This window comes from Acomys minous (genome assembly GCF_964271855.1).
Source record: "Acomys minous genome assembly, chromosome: 20".
In the NCBI taxonomy this organism is placed as follows: domain Eukaryota; kingdom Metazoa; phylum Chordata; class Mammalia; order Rodentia; family Muridae; genus Acomys; species Acomys minous.
In genome coordinates, this window is record NC_140502.1 from 23,952,064 (window position 1) to 23,970,118 (window position 18,055).

General features: G+C 46.5%; 1 long non-coding RNA gene across 1 annotated transcript; it reads right to left on the reverse strand.

The window, feature by feature from the left end:
* Positions 1–6,765: 6,765 nt before the first annotated feature.
* LOC311591258 lies at positions 6,766–13,133 on the reverse strand. The gene is made up of 3 exons (XR_014777044.1): positions 13,063–13,133; positions 10,304–10,455; positions 6,766–7,443 (listed from the first exon to the last, which is right to left on the reverse strand). It is a non-coding gene; the product is annotated as an uncharacterized lncRNA (long non-coding RNA).
* Positions 13,134–18,055: the final 4,922 nt, after the last annotated feature.

Consider the following 18,055-nt stretch of genomic DNA (forward strand, 5'->3'; position numbering starts at 1 on the left):
GTTACTTCATACAGCGAAATCAGGAGCCTCTAAACTACAACTCACCTGAGTCCCAAGAAGAGTTAAAACAAAATTACAAAAAAAAAAAAAAAAGGCATGGTGGTGTGGGCCTGTAATCCCAATATTGTCCAGGTGGAGGTAGCAGAACCAGTTTGAGGCCAGCTTCACCAACACTGAATGTTTGAAGCCAGGCTGCTACATGCTCCCCTGTTTCTAAAGTAACCCTGACAGCCAGGCCCTGCAGGGCTCACTTCTAACGCCAGCACTTGAGAGACAGATGCAGAGGAATCTCTGTGTATTCCAAGCAGGATTGGTCTACATACAGAGTTCCAGGACAGACAGCCACACATGAGACTCTATTTTATTTATTTTATTTTATTTTTATTTTTTGGTTTTTTGAGACAGAGTTTCTCTGTGTAGCCCTGGCTGTCCTGGACTCACTTTGTAGACCAGGCTGGCCTTGAATTCACAGTGATCCACCTGCCTCTGCCTCCCGAGTGCTGGGATTAAAGGCGTGCGCCACCACGCCCAACTGAGACTCTATTTTAAAAAAAAACACACACAAATATACATACGTACGTACATATGTACACACAAGCAGGCACATATGTATTTATCCACATATCCATGTATCCTGACAGGTGCCCAGATAATATATATTTCCAGAATCTGAAATCTGGTTTCACACAGTCCTCTAGTCAGTTGGCAGGGCGGTGTGACACGCATGGTTAATGCCAGCACTCAGGAAGCAGAAGCAGGCTTCTGTGTACATATGTATGTACATATGTATATTTGTGTGTGTAGGCCAGACTGGTCTACAGAGGATGTTCCAGGACACTCAGGGCTACATAGAGACTCTGTCCCGAGCCGGGCGTGGCGGGGCACACCTTTAATCCCAGCACTTGGAGGCAGAGGCAGGCGGATTTATGTCACTTCAAACTCAGCCTGGTCTACAAAGTGAGGCCAGGATAGATTACAAAGAGAAACGCTGTCTCAAAAAACACAGAGGAGGGAGAGAGAGAGAAACAGAGACAGAGACAGAGACAAAGACAGAAAGACAGAGACAGAGACAGAGACAGAGACAGAGAGATTCTGTCTCACCCACATCGAAAAAGAGAAAGAGAACAAAAGAGGGGGGAGGATGAGGGAGAGAGAGACTGAAAGAGGAGACAAGTGATGGTGACACATGGGTTTTTGTTGTTGTCGTTTTGGTTTGGTTTTGTTTTTTCCTCTTTTGGTTGTTCAGAGACAGGGTTTCTCTGTAGACCAATCTGGCCTCAAACTCAAGAGATTTGCCTGCTTCTGTCTCCCAAATGCTGGGATTAAAGGCGTGTGTCACTACCACCTGGCTAAATATATTTTTAAGGGTACATTGAATATCTCATGGGACTGTAGAGATGACTCTGTGGCTAAGAGCCCTGGCTGCTCTTACAGATGACCTCAGTTCTGTCCCCAGCTCCCACAGGAACCTGTTCACAACATTTAGCTCCAAGGGCCCCAGTATAGATCGTGTTCTGCTCTTGGAAACGAGTCCTGTGTGGTTCCCAGCACCGAAGACTTCTGACTCAGAGACCCCTTACACCCTTCTGGTCTCCAGGAACACTTGAAATCCAACCCCCTGCCCCCCCCACACACATTAAAATGTCCAAATACAATTAATTTTGTTAAATAAAATAGAGGGAACTGGGGAGTGTCCCAATGTGGGAGGGTCCTCAGAACCTATATACACAAGGATACAGTGTGTGGATCCATGTGTGGCCCAAGCACTTCTAGACATGAGAGGTGGAGGCCGAAGAACTGACAACTCTCAGGCTGGCTATCCTGATGGACACAGCAGCAAACCAGACACCGTTTCTCAAACAGGTAGAAGCCAAAGACTGACACTCACAGCTCTACACACACATAAAACACACACACACACACACACACACACACACACACACACATACACACATTCTGTCGAAGATTTTTTTTTTTCAGTTAAAACATAATAAAGAGAAGGTATCTACAAAGTGAGTTCCAGGATAGCCACGGCTACATACAGAGACCATGCCTCATGGGGGGAAAGTAAGAAAAAAAGAAAAGGAAAGAAAAAAAAATGAATTTAGGCAGCTCATGACATGGTGAACCCCCTCCCCCCAAAAAAAACCTCTTAGCCAAAAAATTCTGTTTTTCCACGAGAAATCAATACCTAGGACTCCAGGTGTTACTTCATACAGTGGAAGTGGGAGCCACTAAAATACAGCTCACCTGAGCCCCAACAAGAGTTAAAACAAAGTTACAAACGAGGCACAGTGGTGTCAGCCTGGAATCCCAACATCTTGCATGTGGAGGTAGCAGGACAGGTTTGAGGCCAGCGTCACCAACACTGAATGTTTGAAGCCAGCCTGCTGCGTGCTCCCCTGTTTCTAAGTAACCCTGACAGCCAGGCCCTGCAGGGCTCACTTCCTGTTTTGTTTGTTTGTTTTGGTTTGGTTTTTTTGAGATAGGGTCTCTCTGTGTAGTGCTGGCTGTCGTGGACTCACTTTGTAGACCAGGCTGGCCTCGAACTCACTTCTAATGCCAGCACTTGAGAGGCAGATGCAGAGAAACGTCCGTATATTCCAAGCAGAATTGGTCCACATACAGAGTTCCAGGACAGACAGCCGTACATGAGACTCTATTTTAAAAAAAAATCATAAGCATACATACATACATACACACACACACACACAGTGAGAGAGAGAGAGAGACAGAGACAGAGACAGAGACAGAGACAGAGACATAGACAGAGACACAGAGACACAGAGAGAGACAGAGAGAGAGAGAAATTTATCCACATATCAAGTAGATGGACAGGTGCCCAGATAATATATATTTCCTGAATCTGAAATCTGGTTTCCCACAGTCCTGTCTCCCAGGAACTCAGCCACAGGCACAGGAAGATGCAGGAACTGCCTCTGCAGCCTTGAACACAGCCATGGGAGGACCCTTTGGTACAGATTCTGGCAATGGCAACTAATATCCCAACCAGAAATGATGGTGGAATTCAGAACACTTCCCCCACAGCCTGTGGACACAGGGCAGCGGTTACTGAGATGGGGAGGCAATCTAGTGGGCACAGCCACAGGGTCCCCAAGAGAACTTTTACTTGGGAAAACTGAAGCCCGTGATGATTCACCTCAGCCTCTGGCAGCTCCACCAGCGGCTACTTTCTATGTGTGTCTGAGTCTCTGTGTTTCCTGTGTTCTGGTGCCCACAGAGGGCACGGGATCCCCTGGGATTGAAATTACAAGCAACCGTGAGCCACCATGTGGATGCTGGGATCCAAACCAGGGTCTTCTTACAGAGCTGCAGGCTCTACACACATGTCACCGTAAACAACAGGTTTGGTTTGTTTGCTAGGGCTTTTTTTTTTTTAAGCAGACGGTCTTTCTGTGTAATTCTAGATGTCCTAAAATTGGCTCTGTAGACCAGGCTGGCCTCAGCCTCACAGAGGTCCCCCTGACTCTTCCTCCTGAGTGATGGCATTAAAGGCTTCCACCACCATCACCTGACAAGTGTTAGGCTTCCTGAAACAGGGTCTCACTACACAGCCCTCCAAATGGCAACTGCAAATCGCCAGTCCTTGTCCTGAGGCTGAAGTCACTGTGACTTTGAGGAACAGCAGAGCCTTGAAAGTAGATCTCAAACAAGCCCAGAACTAAAGAAAGAAAGGCCATCTCCTGAGAAACTGCTTTTCCCCTGAAGGAAATACACCTTGCTAAACTGATGAATCATATAAACACTTAAGTGCACACACACACACACACACACACACACACACACACACACACACACACACACACTGAAAACTTTAAAACTAGTATGTTGATACCCAGAGGGTGGGTTTCCACCCTTGAGCTCAGGCTGCCCAATGTGTCTGTGTTAAATCCCAGCCTCACCTCTATTTAGTGTCTAGAGACAGTGGCAGAGCCTAGTGTGTTGTGCTGGGACTCTTAACAAAAGAATGTTTATATATTTATTTTGTGTTTATGAATGCTGTAATTGCATGGATATCTGCATCCCAGAAGAGGTCCTAAGACCCTATTATAGATGTGTGTGTGTGTGTGTGTGTGTGTGTGTGTGTGTGTGTGTACACGAGTGCATATATAAGCCATCTATGTAACAAGGTGTATTTCCTTGAGGGGAAAAGCCGTTTCTCAGGACATGGTCTTTCTTGCTTTAGTGCTGCACTAGTTCAGGATCTGCCTTCAAGGCTCTGCTCAGGGGCAGAGGATTCTCCTAGAGCCCACACTGACAGCCTGGGGGCGTGGCTCAGTGGGAGAGCACCTCCCTAGACTCCCCCAGTGAGGGGGAAGGGACATGGCTCAGTGGGGAGCCCCTTCCTAGACTCCCCTGTGAGGAGTTGGGGTTGTGGCTCAGTGATAGGGCCCTGTGAGGGGCTGGGGTTATATCTCCACAATAGCATACCCAGCCTAGTATGCTGGAGACTCTCCACTTTAGCCTCAGCAGAGGAGAAGTTAATAGAAGGCTGGGATTAAAGGCTGTGCCATCATGTCCTGCAAACCCATGGATTTTAGAATAAAACCTTGATAAACTCTGCAGCTGAGGGTAATACATGTTCCAGAGTTTCAGCTTTCCACGAGTGCTAATGACGGTGATGCTGAGGCCCCTTACCTGCCACAGGTGGTTGGCAGATTTGGATTCTATGTGGAGGATAAAGTTTTGTTTAGGGAAACCTTGTTAACCTATTAGCATGTCTGTGCCAGGTCCACTTTTTTTTTTCTTTCCCTATATCACACTACAGCAGGTGACTATCTGTGATACAGTTAAGAGAGCTTGAAAAAGATGTGCAGTGGTGGTACACAACTTTAATCCCAGCACTCAGAGGCAGAGGCAGGCGGATCGCTGTGAGTTCGAGGCCAGCCTGGTCTACAAGGTGAGTCCAGGACACCCAAGGCTACACAGACATGCACCAGGGACCATCACTGCTGCTTATGTTCAGAGTTATGGACCTCATGGGATATACAGCGTGGTTTGTGAGTCCTTTATAGTGACAGCACTGTCCTCTTACATGTCATTCTAGAATGAACAAATGCATGGTTTTATTCTAAAGGGGATAGGAAGTTTTTTTGGACTAATACTGACACTGCAAAGATCATGTTAATTCTTCATTTTTGCCTTTTACTTAAGTGACTTTATAACATGGATCTTTAAAGCAGTTAAGTCTTTGATAGCCGGTCGTGGTGGTGCACGCCTTTAATCCCAGCACTCGGGAGGCAGGGGCAGGCGGATCGCTGTGAGTTCGAGGCCAGCCGGGTCTACAGAGCGAGTCTAGGAGAGCCAAGGCTACACAGAGAAACCCTGTCTCGAAAAACCAAAAAAAAAGAAAAAAAAAAGCAATTAAGTCTTTGGAAGCATGTCACCAGGATGTCAGCATTGTTTGCAAATGCTTTATTTAGGGTTACTATATACATGTACACATCTAAATATAAGCATGTAGATTTACATTTTGTCTTGGAAATTTGTATTTTAATAAACTCTACCCATAGTAATGGGAAACAAAAGAAAAGTCTAAGTTTGGGGCCAGTTGTCCCATCTCATACTGTGACATAGCAGCCCTGTGCATACTTTTTTGAATTTAGTGGTTGTTTCAGCATATAGCTGGTCCCTTTCCAGAAACAGCTGACAGGCATCTTGTATCCAGACAGACCTGAGCTGCAACTGCTGTCAAGTTTCCATTCTCTATCAGGAAGAGTTTTGTTCCTTCCTCCATTTTGCCTGCCTGTGCCTTAGTGCTCCATCCCTTGGCTTTCTCTCCCGTCTCCCTGATCTTCTGTAGAGAAAGCATGGAAAACCATGATCACCATTACCCACCATGCAACCTGGTCCATGACAGCAACCAAAACAAAATCAGAGAAAGTCCAAGTGTCCTTTGCCATGGCTCCATGGAGAGAGACCATAGCAGTCTCTATTTTTTAATTTAGATGGCAAATTTCATCCCCCATCTCTACTTGTAAGTTTTCTGGCCTCTTGGTTCCAGTTTCTAACCATGCCGCCTCTGGAGCCACCATTGCTCTGTAAGAGTCAAGCCAGAAGCAGCAGCCAAGCTGGGTGTGTTAAGTCCTTTCCCTTTATCTCCCATGTGCCCACAGGAAGCTGCCTTTGTCTGTGGGTGAGAAGAAGAGTCTCTCTTTTGTTTGTTTGTTTGGTTTTGGTTTTTGGTTTTTCAAGACAGGGTTTCTCTGTGTAGCCTTGACTGTCCTGGACTCACTTTGTTAGACCAGGCTGGCCTCGAACTCACAGCGATCCACCTGCCTCTGCCTCCTGAGTGCTGGGATTAAAGGCGTGCGCCACCATGCCCGGCGAAGAAGAGTCTCTCTTAAAGAGACGTGTGGGAGACAGTTTTTCATTCAGACGTAGTTCGGTTTTCAGCTTCGGTTCTTTGGATAAGAGACTGCCTTTCACTCAAGTCTTCTCAAATCAAGCCCCATGTTTAACCACTTTTTTATTACTATTAATAATGAATATTCAGTCATATGTTTAATAAAACCTCCTTTACTGTTAATCAATAATATCCTCCAGATAATTACACATTAAGGCAATGAGTCATTAAAAGTTAAGCACAGAGCTGAACATGATAATTAACCTATTATCCCACTATCAGTTACTCTCCCTCCCATCCAAGGTCCCAGGCACGTGCTTTCTTCTCTTCTGTGGATTCTGTCCATCCTCTTCCTCTCCTGCACCTTCTCCTAAAGGTGCTGGGCTCTCACGCTCTTCCCCTAGCTTGTGTAGGTCTCCTCTCCTTGTCTTAGTCTGCTTGGATGATGCTCTTCTCTGTGGTTTGGCTCGGAACAATGTTCCTCTCCCTGGCTTAGGCTGGCTGGCTGATGCTACTGTCTCTGCTGCAGCCCGGCTGGATGAAGCATCCATAACTTGCATGGCCTGGTTGGATGGTGCTCTTCTCTGTGGTCTGGCTTCTTTGAATAATGTTCCTCTCTGTGTCTTAGGCTGGGTGGAGGATGCTGTTCTCTCTGGTGCAGCCAAGCTGGATGATGCATCCATAACTGGCATAGTCTGGTTGGATGATGTTCCTCTCATTAGCTTGGCCTGTTTGGATGATGTCTCCATCACTGACATGGACTGTTTGGATGATGACTCCATCAGTGGCATGGCCTGGTTGGATGATGCATCCATCACTGGCATGGCCTGGTTGGGTGATGCATCCATCACTGGCATGGCCTGGTTGGGTGATGCATCCATCACTGGCATGGCCTGGTTGGATGATGCAGGCATCGGTGTCATGGCCTGGTTGGATGAGGCACCCATCATTGGCATGGTCTGGGAGGAGGGTGCTCCTCTCATTTGCGTGGCCTCCTTGAATATTCTCAGAAATGAACTCCTCTGATTTTCTGTCATATTTGTCATCACTAGGTCTCGATAACACTTAAACCATTCCTGAGAGAAAGGATAGTTTTCATCTTTTTAAGAAATGATTCATCAAGCTAGGCGGTGGTGGCAGATGCCTTTAATCCTAGCACTTGGGAGGCAGAGGCAGGTGGATTGTTGTGAGTTTGAGGCCAGACTGGTCTACAAAGCGAGTCCAGGACAGTCAAGGCTACACAGAGAAACCCTGTCGTGAGAACCACCACCCCCAAAAAAAAGGAAAGAAAAAGAAATGATTCATCATTTCTAAGGAGCTTTAATTTATATACTTAATATATATAATAAATTTTTATATGGTTTTGTTTTTGCTTTTGTTTTGTTTTGTGTTTTTTTCTTATTTTTGGTTTTTCTAGACAGAGTCTCTCTGTGTGGCCTTGGCTGTCCTGGACTCACTTTGTAGACCAGGCTGGCCCCCGAACTCAGAGCGATCTGCCTGCCTCTGCCTCCCTGTTTTTGATTTTTGAGACAGGGTTTCTCTGTGTAAACCTGTCTGTTCTGGAAATCACTATGTAGACGAAGCTGGCCTCTAACACAAAGTTGTGTCTGCCTCTGCCTACCAAGGGCTAATGTATAACACGGATGCTGTCACACAGATATTTTTTCATTGTTATTTTTAGTTGCACTTCGGTGCACCTGGTTGCAGTGCCTATAGAGAGGAGAAGGGGACATTAGGGCACCTCTAGCTGGATATACAGGTGGCTCTGAGCCACCAGGCCAGTGCTGGGGAATTGAACTCTTGCCGTCACAGGAACAGTCATGGCCCTTAACCACTGAACCACCTCCCCAGCCCCAGACATTTATCTTTCACTCAGTTTTTGAGACAGGGCCAGTATAGTCTGTGCTAGGGATAGAACCCAGGACTTTTTGAAAGTCAAGGCCATCAACTAACACCATCACCTTTATTTAGCCAAAGAGTTGGATAATAAAGTGATGAGTCCAGAGGAGAAATGTCCCATCCTCAGGTGAGAAAGCAGGTTACTAATCTCTCACAGATATTTAATATGCTCCTTCAGCCTCCCTGTCCTTGGTCCCTGAGGTAGATGATTTGAGACTCTGTCGGTGGCTGGAGCAGACAGGGTGCTCCCACCCTAGATCACAAGACAGTAAGAAAAGATGGCTCTGGACTGTCAAGGACAATATTCTGAGCCCTGTGTGGTGGCCTACTCCAGTAGCCCAGTTCATGGGAAATAGAGGCAGAAGAGGCAGGAGTTCAGGGCCATCCTCAGCTATGCAAGTGTGAGGCTAGCCCAGGCTAAATATGACTCTGTCCCAAATAAAAGGAAACAATAGAAAATAAATAAATAGTAAAAATAAAAAAGCAACCTACTCCCACGTGCTTTGTTTTATCAATACAACACAGGAGAAGACAGGAACCAGCTCCTCTAAGAAAGGGCCCTAGCCAGTCCATAGTGGGGCATGCCTTTAAATCCTGGATTCAGGAGGCAGAGGCAGGTAGATCCCTGAGTTCAAGGCCAGACTGGTCTACAGAGTGAGTTCCAAGGCCGTCAGGGATAGAAAAACACAGTGTGCAGGGAACAGAACAAGAAAGAATAAAAAGAAGGGAAGGAAGGAAAGAAGGAAAGAGGAAGAGAGAGAGAGAGGGAAACAAAGATTCCCACTGAGCCCTGTTGGCCTCAAGTCAGGCTTGCCTTCACACTGCACAGCTGGTATGTGTAACCCTCTAGGGAGTCTCCGTGTGTCTGAATAAAGTTGGTGGGTAAGCAAATAAACAACTCAGGAGCTAGAGAAATGGGTCAGAGGTTGGGAGCACTGTGTGCTCCTCCAGAGGTCCTGAGTTCGATTCCCAGCAACCACATGGTGGCTCACAACCATCTACAATGAGATCTGGCGCCCTCTTCTTGCCTGCGGGTGTACATGCAGGCAGAGCACTGTATACATAATAAATAACCACATCTTTAAAAAAAGAAAAGAAAAGACAAAGCTCATTCCTCTCTAGCATCCATTCCTGGACAACGCCACGGTCAACAAACAGGAATTATTTGATTTTAAAAAGTGCAGCCACTTGTACTACTATCACTTAGGAGACAAATGCACAAGCCAGCCTGACCTACATAGCAAGTTCCAGGGCATCCAAGGCTGCACAGTGAGACCCCACATCCGTAATACAGTCATATCAATGCAGCATTGACAGTGAAACATGGGCATATGCCTGTAACGCAGCACTTTGGGAGGTGACAGCAGGAATACCCTGAGATCAAGCCAGGCCTTAGAGCCGGGTGACGTTGGCACATGCTCTTAATCCCAGCCCTCGGGAGGCAGAGGCAGGCACATTTCTGTGGGTTCCAGGCCAGCCTAGACTACAGAGTGAGTTCTAGGACAGCCAGGCTGCACAGAGAATCCCAACCTCAAAAAACAAATAAATAAAAGGCTAGCCTTAGATCTGTGAGATGCTCGCTCATGAAATAAAAAGGGGATGGAACTGGAGAGATGGCTTAGTGGTTAAGAGCACTTGCTGATCTTGCAGAGGATCCAGGTTCCATTCCCAGCACCCACCACCTGTACCTCGGCCTCCATGGGATAGGACAGCCCCTTCTAGCCTCACTGGGCACCAGGCATGCACATGGTGCACAGATAGAGAAAGCATGCACACATACACATGAAAAATGTACATTTTTTTTTTTTAGTTTTTTGAGACAGGGTCTCTCTGTGTAGCCTTGGCTGTCGTGGAGCCTGTACATCTGACTGGCCTCGAACTCACAGCGATCCACCTGCCTCTGCCTTCCGAGTGCTGGATAAAAGGCATGTGCCACCACGCCTGGCTAAATTTACAACTTTACATGACTAGAAGAAAGCAAAGCCCACAGGAGGCCCTGGGCTAGCTGACTACCCTGAGACACACCCAGGCACCAACCTCCACTACCATGTCCTTTAGCTGGAGTCTTGAGGCCAGTTGCTGGATTTCCTGTAGGTCTGGGAACATGGTCCTGTAGAAGGCATCTTGCAGTGCCAAGTGTTGCTCAAGACTGATTATAGTCCAGAATCCTTCATCGCGCACTGGCTTTCCTGTTCACGGAGGAGACAAGAACATTTTCCTTCGTTTTTGTTTTTGTTTTTGATCTGTACAAAGGGTGTTTATTTATAAATAATACAGTAGGCAGCATTCTATCCTCAAATGCTATTTCCTCAAAACATGAGTTCCTTTTTGTTGGGTTGGATTATTAAAGAAAAATTTAAAATGCTGAGTTTAGGTCTGGAGAGATGGCTCAGAGGTTAAGATCATTGGCTGCCCTTCCAGAGGTCCTGGGTTCAGTTCCCAGCAACTACAAGGTGGCTCACAACCATCAATAAAGTGATCTGGTGCCCTCTTCTGGCAGCATGTGTACATGCAGGCAGAGCACTGTATACTTAATAAAGGAAATCTTTTTTTTTTTAAGTTGTGAACATTTAAAAATTTTTAAATAAATTTAAAAAATAAAAAATGCTGAGTGTTATGATAGCACACTACTTTAATCTCAGGAAATTGAGTTCCAGGACAGCCAAGGCTACAAACAGAGACCATGCCTCAGGGGGAAAAAGAAAGAGAAAAAAGGAAAGAAAGTAAAAAAATGAATTTAAGAGGTTCATAACACAGTGAACCCAGAAAAACCACTCTTAAGCCAAAAAAAAAATCTGTTTTTCAAGGTGAAGTCAATACCTAGGACTCCAGGAGTTACTTCATACAGTGAAATCAGGAGCCTCTAAACTACAACTCACCTGAGCCCCAAGAAGAGTTAAAACAAAATTACAAAAAAAAAAAAAAAAAAAAAAAAGGCATGGTGGTGTGGGCCTGTAATCCCAATATCGTCCAGGTGGAGGTAGCAGAACCAGTTTGAGGCCAGCTTCACCAACACTGAATGTTTGAAGCCAGCCTGCTGCATGCTCCCATTTCTAAAGTAACCCTGACAGCCAGGCCCTGCAGGGCACACTTCTAACGCCAGCACTTGAGAGGCAGACGCAGAGGAATCTCTGTGTATTCCAAGCAGGATTGGTCTACATACAGAGTTCCAGGACAGACAGCCACACATGAGACTCTATTTTATTTATTTTATTTTATTTTTATTTTTTGGTTTTTCGAGACAGAGTTTCTCTGTGTAGCCTTGGCTGTCCTGGACTCGCTTTGTAGACCAGGCTGGCCTTGAATTCACAGTGATCCACCTGCCTCTGCCTCCCGAGTGCTGGGATTAAAGGCATGTGCCACCACGCCCAACTGAGACTCTATTTAAAAAAAACACATAAATATACATACATACATACATATGTACACACAAGCAGGCACATATATATTTATCCACATATCCACGTATCTGGACAGGTGCCCAGATAATATATATTTCCAGAATCTGAAATCTGGTTTCACACAGTCCTCTAGTCAGTTGGCAGGGCGTTGTGACACGCATGGTTAATGCCAGCACTCAGGAAGCAGAAGCAGGCTTCTGTGTACATATGTATGTACATATGTATATTTGTGTGTGTAGGCCAGACTGGTCTACAGAGGATGTTCCAGGACACTCAGGGCTACATAGAGACTCTGTCCCGAGCCGGGCGTGGCGGGGCACACCTTTAATCCCAGCACTTGGAGGCAGAGGCAGGCGGATTTATGTCACTTCAAACTCAGCCTGGTCTACAAAGTGAGGCCAGGATAGATTACAAAGAGAAACGCTGTCTCAAAAAACACAGAGGAGGGAGAGAGAGACAGAGACAGAGAGAGAGAGAGAGAGAGAGACAGAGACAGAGACAGAGAGACAGAGAGACAGAGACAAAGACAGAAAGACAGAGACAAAGACAGAGAGACAGACAGAGAGATTCTGTCTCACCCACATCAAAAAAGAGAAAAAGAACAAAAGGGGGGGATGAGAGAGAGACTGAAAGAGGAGACAAGTGATGGTGACACATGGTTTTTTGTTGTTGTTGTTGTTTTGGTTTGGTTTTGTTTTTCCTCTTTTGGTTGTTCAGAGACAGGGTTTCTCTGTAGACCAATCTGGCCTCAAACTCAAGAGATTTGCCTGCTTCTGTCTCCCAAGTGCTGGGATTAAAGGCGTGTGTCACTACCACCTGGCTAAATATATTTTTAAGGGTACATTGAATATCTCATGGGACTGTAGAGATGGCTCTGTGGCTAAGAGCCCTGCTGCTCTTACAGATGACCTCAGTGCTGTCCCCAGCTCCCACAGGAACCTGTTCACAACGTTTAGCTCCAAGGGCCCCAGTATAGATCGTGTTCTGCTCTTGGAAACGAGTACTGTGTGGTTCTCAGGACCCACGACTCCTGCCTCGGGGACCCCTCACCCTCTTCTGGTCTCCGGGAAGACGCCATATCCCACTCTCACAGACACATACTGGTATTAATTATAATATTGAGCAGATGGTATTAATTATAATATGGAGCAGAGGGCTGGAGCACGGCTCAGCCGCGGACTCCTCCTTACACAGGCCACACCATGGGCTCTAGACTCAGTAGGAAAAAGAAGCAGCGTGTGACAGCACACTACCAGAAGTTATGCAGGGTAGGGAGAAAGAAATCTGTGGCCCCCATGGGACCTAGCTTGGGGCCCCAGGAGAAGTTGGACACCTCCCATCTTTGTCACAGCCACAGCTGTCTGCACCCCAAGCCTGGCTCTGCGCTTTACTCACGGGGCATCCGTGTGTCCCTCCCTGGGGTTTGCTCCTGGATGGGTCGTATGCTCCGGATCCTCAGAGACTGTGAGCTCCTCCTTGCAGGACTTGGCCATTTATAGTGTCTCCATCCTCAGGCCACTCCCCACCCCGCCCTAATCCAGGAGGATAAATCTATTCCATTGCAAACTATACAGAACCAGTTTTGGCTTGGTGGGTTTTATTGCGATTGGTTTTTGTTTGTTTTGTTATTGTTGTTTTGTTCTGTTTGTCAAGACAAGGTTTCTCCGTGTAGCCTTCACTGTTCTGGACTTGCTTGGTAGAGCAGGCTGGTTTCAAACTCACAGAGTTTGTTTTTATGTTTTGTTTTGTTTTTTTCCAGACAGAGTTTTTCTGTCTCTTGGCTGGTCTTGAAGTCACTTTGCAGACCTTGCTGGCCTTTAACTCAAAGAGATCCATCTGCCTCTACCTCCTTAGGGCTGGGATAAAAGGCAGCCAGTTCTAATTCTAGGCTGAATTGGGGTTTTATCTAAATTTCAGTAATTCTGGAATAGAGCTCACTGCTTTAGGAGCTTGTGTCCCACCCAGGCACCAGGCATGCATGTGGTGGTGCCCACCTTTAATCCCAGCAGAGGCAGGTGGATTTATGGGAGTTCAAGGCCAGCCTGGTCTACAAACCGAGTTCAGGACAGATTACACAGAGAAACCCTGTCTCGGGAAAAAAAAACCTAAAAAAGGAGAAAGAGAGAGAGATTCTGTCTCACCCACATCAAAAAGGAGAAAGAAGGAACAAAGGAAAGAAAGAAGAGTGGGAGGGAGAATGTGAGAGAGAGAGAGGAGACAAAGGGTGGTGACACATGTCTTTTTGTTGTTGTTGTTGTTTCTCTGTGTCCTGGACTCACTTTGTAGACCAATCTCGCCTCAACCTCAGAGGTTTGCCTGCTTCTGCCCCCCAAGTGCTGGGATTAAAGGCGTGTGCCACCTCACCTGGCTAAATATATTTTTAAGGGTACATTGAATATCTCATGGGACGGTAGTGATGGCTCTGTGGCTAAGAGCCCTGGCTGCTCTTACAGATGACCTCAGTTCTATCCCCAGCTCCCACATGAACCTGTTCACAACATTTAGCTCCAAGGGCCCCAGTATAGATCCTATTCTGCTCTTGGAAACGAGTCCCGTGTGGTTCCCAGCACCCAAGACTTCTGACTTGGGGACCCCTTACACTCTTCTGGTCTCCAGGAACACTTGAAATCTAACTCCCCCCCACACACACACACATTAAAATGTCCAAATACAATTAATTTTGTTAAATAAAATAGTAAGAGGGAACTGGGAAGTGTCACAATGTGGGAGGGTCCTCAGAACCTATATACTCACGGATACAGTGTGTGGATCCATGTGTGGCCCAAGCACTTCTAGACATGAGAGGTGGAGGCCGAAGAACGGACAACTCTCAGGCTGGCTATCCTGATGTACACAGCAGCAAACCAGACACTGTTTCTCAAACAGGTAGAAGCCAAAGACTGACACTCACAGCTCTACACACACACACACACACACACACACACATACCACACACACACACACACACATAACACACACACACACACACATAACACACACACACACACACACACACACACACACACAAACACACATTCTGTCGAAGATTTTTTTTTTTCAGTTAAAACAAATAAAGAGAAGGTATCTACAAAGTGAGTTCCAGGACAGCCACAGCTACATACAGAGACCATGCCTCATGGGGGGAAAGTAAGAAAAAAAGAAAAGGAAAGAAAAAAAAATGAATTTAGGCAGTTCATGACATGGTGAACCCCCCCCCAAAAAAAAACCCTCTTAGCCAAAAAATTCTGTTTTTCAACGTGAAAACAATACCTAGGACTCCAGGTGTCACTTCATACAGTGAAAGTGGGAGCCACTAAAATACAGCTCACCTGAGCCCCAACAGGAGTGAAAACAAAGTTACAAACGAGGCACAGTGGTGTCGGCCTGGAATCCCAACATCTTGCATGTGGAGGTAGAAGAACCAGTTTGAGGCCAGCGTCACCAACACTGAATGTTTGAAGCCAGCCTGCTGCGTGCTCCCCTGTTTCTAAAGTAACCCTGACAGCCAGGCCCCACAGGGCTCACTTCCTGTTTTGTTTGTTTGTTTGGTTTTGGTTTTTTTGAGACAGGGTCTCTCTGTGTAGCGCTGGCTGTCCTGGACTCACTTTGTAGACCAGGCTGGCCTCGAACTCACTTCTAATGCCAGCACTTGAGAGGCAGATGCAGAGAAACGTCCGTGTATTCCAAGCAGAATTGGTCCACATACAGAGTTCCAGGACAGACAGCCACACATGAGACTCTATTTTTAAAAAAATCATAAGCATATATACATACATACACACACAGAGACTGAGAGAGAGAGAAATTTATCCACATATCAAGTAGATGGACAGGTGCCCAGATAATATATGTTTCAAGAATCTGAAATCTGGTTTCCCACAGTCCTGTCTCCCAGGAACTCAGCCACAGGCACAGGAAGATGCAGGGACTGCCTCTGCAGCCTTGAACACAGCCATGGGAGGACCCTTTGGCACAGATTCTGGCAATGGCAACTAGTATCCCAAAGACAGACATGATGGTGGAATTCAGAACGCTTCCCCCACAGCCTGTGGACACAGGGCTGCGGTTGCTGAGGTGGGGAGGCAATCTAGTGGGCACAGCCACAGGGGCCCAAGAGAACTTTTTTTTTGGGAAAACTGAAGCCCGTGATGATTCACCTCAGTCTCTGGCAGCTCCACCAGCTGCTACTTTCTATGTGTGTCTGAGTCTCTGTGTTTCCTGTGTTCTGGTGCCCACAGAGGGCACGGGATCCCCTGGGAATGAAATTACAAACCACCGTGAGCCACCATGTGGATGCTGGGATCCAAATCAGGGTCTTCTTACAGAGCTGCAGGCTCTACACACATGTTACCCAAAACAACAGGTTTTGTTTGTTTGTTTGGGCTTTTTTATTTTTAAAGCAGACGGTCTCTCTGTGTAATTCTAGATGTCCTAGAATTGGCTCTGTAGACCAGGCTGGCCTCAGCCTCACAGAGGTCCCCCTGACTCTTCCTCCTGAGTGATGGCATTAAAGGCTTCCATCACCATCACCTGACAAGTGTTAGGCTTCCTGAAACAGGGTCTCACTACACAGCCCTCCAAATGGGATCTGCAAATCGCCATTCATTGTCCTAAGCCTGAAGTCACTGTGACTTTGAGGAACAGCAGAGCCTTGAAAGTAGATCTCAAACAAGCCCAGAACTAAAGAAAGAAAGGCCATCTCCTGAGAAACTGCTTTTCCCCTGAAGCAAATACACCTTGCTAAACTGATTAATCATATAAACACTTAAGTGCACACACACACACACACTGAAAACTTTAAAACTAGTATGTTGATACCCAGAGGGTGGGTTTCCACCCTTGAGCTCAGGCTGCCCAATGTGTCTTTGTTAAATCCCAGCCTCACCTCTATTTAGTGTCTAGAGACAGTGGCAGAGCCTAGTGTGTTGTACTGCGACTCTTAACAAAAGAATGTTTATATATTTATTTTATGTTTCTGAATGCTGTAATTGCATGGATATCTGCATCCCAGAAGAGGTCCTAAGACCCTATTATAGATGTGTGTGTGTGTGTGTGTGTGTGTGTGTGTGTGTGTGTGTGTGTACACAAGTGCATATATAAGCCATCTATGTAACAAGGTGTATTTCCTTGAGGGGAAAGGCCGTTTCTCAGGACATGGCCTTTCTTGCTTTAGTGCTGCACTAGTTCAGGATCTGCCTTTAAGGCTCTGCTCAGGGGCAGAGATTTTCCTAGATCCCATACTGACAGCCTGGGGGCGTGGCTCAGTGGGAGAGCACCTCCCTAGACTCCCCCAGTGAGGGGGAAGGGACATGGCTCAGTGGGGAGCCCCTTCCTTGACTCCCTGGTGAGGAGTTGGGGTTGTGGCTCAGTGATAGGGACCTGTGAGGGGCTGGGGTTATATCTCCACAATAGCATACCCAGCCTAGTATGCCGGAGACTCTCCACTTTAGCCTCAGCAGAGGAGAAATTAATAGAAGGCTGGGATTAAAGGCTGTGCCATCATGTCCTGCAAACCCATGGATTTTAGAATAAAACCTTGATAAACTCTGCAGCTGAGGGTAATACATGTTCCAGAGTTTCAGCTTTCCACGTGTGCTAATGACGGTGTTGCTGAGACCCATTACCTGCCACAGGTGGTTGGCAGACTTGGATTCTATGTGGAGGATAAAGTTTTGTTTAGGGAAACCTTGTGAACCTATTAACATGTCTGTGTCAATTCCACTTTTTTTTTCTGTCCCTAAATCACACTACAGCAGGTGACTATCTGTGATACAGTTAAGAGAGCTTGAAAAAGATGTGCAGTGGTGGTACACAACTTTAATCCCAGCACTGGGGAGGCAGAGGCAGGTGGATCGCTGTGAGTTCGAGGCCAGCCTGGTCTACAAGGCGTGTCCAGGACAGCCAGGGCCACACAGACAGGCACCAGGGACCATCGCTGCTGCTTATGTTCAGTGGGTATGGACCTCACGGGATATACAGCGTGGTTTGTGAGTCCTTTATAGTGACAGCACTGTCCTCTTACATGTCATTCTAGAATGAATAAATGCATAGTTTAATTCTAAAGGGGATAGGAAGCTTTTTTGGAGTAATACTGACACTGCAAAGATCATGTTAATTCTTCGTTGTTGCCTTTTACTTAAGTGACTTTATAACACGGATCTTTAAAGCAGTTAAGTCTTTGATAGCCGGGCGTGGTGGTGCACGCCTTTAATCCCAGCACTCGGGAGGCAGAGGCAGGCGGATCGATGTGAGTTCGAGGCCAGCCTGGTCTACAGAGCGAGTCCAGGACAGCCGAGGCTACACAGAGAAACCCTGTCTCGGAAAAAAAAAAAAAAAAAAAAAAAAGCAATTAAGTCTTTGGAAACATGTCACCAGGATGTTAGCATTG